The sequence below is a fragment of the Trematomus bernacchii genome, unplaced genomic scaffold, assembly GCF_902827165.1.
Source record: "Trematomus bernacchii unplaced genomic scaffold, fTreBer1.1, whole genome shotgun sequence".
Classification (NCBI taxonomy): domain Eukaryota; kingdom Metazoa; phylum Chordata; class Actinopteri; order Perciformes; family Nototheniidae; genus Trematomus; species Trematomus bernacchii.
Genome location: NW_022987720.1, coordinates 1,576,206 through 1,579,777, shown reverse-complemented (window position 1 = coordinate 1,579,777; position 3,572 = coordinate 1,576,206).

Sequence of the window (3,572 nt, the reverse complement as noted above, 5' to 3'; positions counted from 1 at the left end):
GAAAATGAGGATTATAGATTTTAAAAGCAGTTCATGAGCAGCTTTTGCTTCATTGAATATATCAATACATTAAAGTTTGCCAATTACTTTTCACATTTCAATATACAAATTGAAGAAAATGTACGTTTACATGAATATTAATTGGGTTAAATATATATAAATGGATACTGTATGCTTGGGTGTTTAAAGTGAGCAGCTACAGACATAATTTGGGGCAAAGGGGATAAAAGTGTTGTTGTGTGTCTAAATGCATCTGAAGTCCAAACACCTTGGGCAAAAATCACACAATATTGGTCAGTGAAAAATGATATTATGTTATACCCTGCATGCATTCATGTTTATACGATGTTTGTTGCCAATACTTTTGACATAAGCAATAAAGAAAAAAACAACAACGTTTTGAAATTGAAATAGTTTATTGATCTGTCAGTAACAGCATCTCAGTGCAAATAAGAAAAATAAACAATAGAAATTAGTATTGATAATAGTTTCACACACACACACACACACACACACACACACACACACACACACACACACACACACACACACACACACACACACACACACACACACACACACACACACACACACACACACACACACACACCACAGGCTTCACAATGTAGTTATCTGGATGCAACATTAGGGTAATGTGACCATGCAGAGGCGCCTTGGCTCATCAGCAAAATAAGGGGGGTTGAGGTGTGTGTGTGTGTGTGTGTGTGTGTGTGTGTGTGTGTGTGTGTGTGTGTTTGTGTGAGGATGTGGATTGTGTGTGAAGATGGTGGGTTGGGGGGGGGGGACTCAGGGTGGTAGGAGCACAGCCGTGCAGAGAGATAAGAAGTTGTGGGATTGTTGAGTCGAGAGGGAGAAAAAAAGCAGAGAAAACAGATGGATGTAGTGACTATTGATGTGTGTGTGTGTGTGTGTGTGTGTGTGTGTGTGTGTGTGTGTATGTGTGTGTGTGTCACACCTTTACAACTTTATTGCAGTGGTGAGAGGCAGCACATCAGAATAATAACCAACTTAATCCTTGTCAAATTCTAAAAATATTAAATAGACTCACATGAATGACCTTGGAATATTATAAATACACTGTATGTCACTTTGATAAACAGAAAGCATTATTGCAGTCAACATGGATTTCAGAAAACAAATTCCTTTTTTACTGTTGATTTACACTATTGGAAATACAGAGTAAGAAATACACACAATGTTTTACAAATAATGAATGCCACTAATACATTTATTTAAAAATGTCTTTTATTTTGCACAACAGCAGCCCTTATCCACTCACCACGTACCATCTGCTGGGTGTAGCATACCTTTCTTTTATCAAAGAAGCCGTTAAGCAGGGGATTCCCAATTCTTCCCAGAAACGTATTCCTACCATTTGGTGAAGAGAAGTCCAGTAAAAGCAAAAACAATGGTAGAAGGTGTAAGGTCGGCGTTGGATGTAATTCCTTGAAAAAAGACACAGAGTTAGAGAGCGAGGCACAGAGGCTGAATGCGGCTCAACATGACACTGATAGCCAAATAAGCGGTGAGCATTTTTGTCCATGTAGCGCATGCGTGTTCGCACTGTTGCTGATGGACACACGTTCATGCAGGGAAACTCACAAACAGGTGCCGTGGCTACTCTCCATCCTATAAAATCACACACAAGCAGGCAGAGCAGTCTCACACCTGCTTTTCATGTGCAATAAGGGAGGTGAGAAACAATGAAAAAAACGGTTGCAGTGCTGTTGCATTCTAAATGTCTCCATGCAGGCAATCGCTTATTCTCACCACACACACCCGCAGCAGGGCTCCGCTGAGGTAAGCGAATGATCTCTGCGTTGTTAAAAAACTGCTATATTCTTGTTAAACACACAGACAAACACACACAGTACCTGTCATGTCCCATCTTCCCTAGGAAAGGCTTATTTTGACCCCCAATGGACGTCCACTCTCTTGTACAGTGGACATGATGGCAGTGGAAGCGGAGGGAAGCGAGATGAGAGTGTGTGAGGAAAAGAGAAGCAGGAGTTATGCAAAAACAATCACACGACACAGCTTCGTCACACAATCGGCACGTCACTCACTGAATGAGTAGAAAATGAGAAACAAAGCTCTCTGGATAGATGCTTTGTGATCACTGGTCCCCATGAATGTGCATTTGTGCAAGACAAAGAAATAATGCTAAGGTGCGCTTGAAATCATGTTCTGAGAATCCGCGGGCCCACATCACATATTTACGCCACATGTATCAGAGACACTCAAACACACCCTGTCATAAACAAAGGGTCCTGTGGGAGGAAGTGTGATGGAGGGAAAGTACCTCATCAATACAACAACAACAGCAGAGGTGCAGAAAGTGACAGCTGCTCACTGAGAGACACATGAGGGATCACCTCTGAACCAAAACAACAAGCACAATACAGCTCAGCATGGCTGCCTACAATAATGGACACTTCAGATGGACAAAACAGATAATTGGGTGTAAAAGTATTCAACATGCAGACTGGTTTGTGGACTACGATTATGAAGCCTCAAATTTGGCATGTGTCCCTTGAGATCTTTCTTTATTTTGGAACCAGAAGTGACACAAAAAGGTGAAGAAAAGTATAACAAAACATTCAACAAGAATATTTTTATGAGACCAAAATGTTACGATGAGCTTTCATGAACTGAGAAAGCTCAGCAAGGGGAACAAATTGAAAGACGAAAAATGCAAACAACAACAATTCAACCTGACAACAACCTGGTAGCAACCTGTTAATCAAAGGATGGAAAAGCCCTTAAGCATATTGTTACAAAAAACGTTGGCATTGCTCGTCTGCAAAACCACAGAGACAATGAATGTCATACCATGTCATAACATTACATAAAAATGTTGCACTTAATGACAGCGTCAACAGACTACTTCACATCACATAAATCCTTAAGTTGTCAGTATTAACAACTCAGATCTTGGTTTCCTCGATCTCTAGTGCAACTTAACTTCCATCAACGGTTGCTTAATATACAATTCACTTTCACTAAACATCGCTTGTACTACATCACTTGAAACGCAAAAAAGTGACTTTGAAAGGATTGGTTTGTGGAGACATGCAATTTTCTAGAGACTTGGCTGGTAGAAGAGTTTTTGAGACCCTAAACCCAATAGGAAAATATTCACAGAGGTAACAAATCATGTGAAAAACAGGGTCTTTTTTCTCATAGACTTCTATACAATCTGAGCTCTTTTTCAAGCAGTGGAGTCGTCACCTGCTGGCCTTAAGAAAGAATGCAGGTTACCGGCAATTGGCTTTACTTTTCAGACCTTGTGTCATGGTTTTGGATTTATGTTTTCATCTTCCACCTTTTATTTTGAAATGTGTTCCTCCTTGTGTCTTGTCTGATCCTACAGTACTTCCTGTGTTTGCCTTCCTGTCTATAGTTTCCCTGGTGTGTCTGATTATTTGATTGTGTTCACCTGTTGCCCTTGTGTTTCTGCCTCCCCTGCCCAGCTGTGTCTTGTCCTGTGATTACCCTTCTGTGTATTTAGTCTTGTCTTCCCCTGTGCTTCATGTCTGATCATTGTCTCT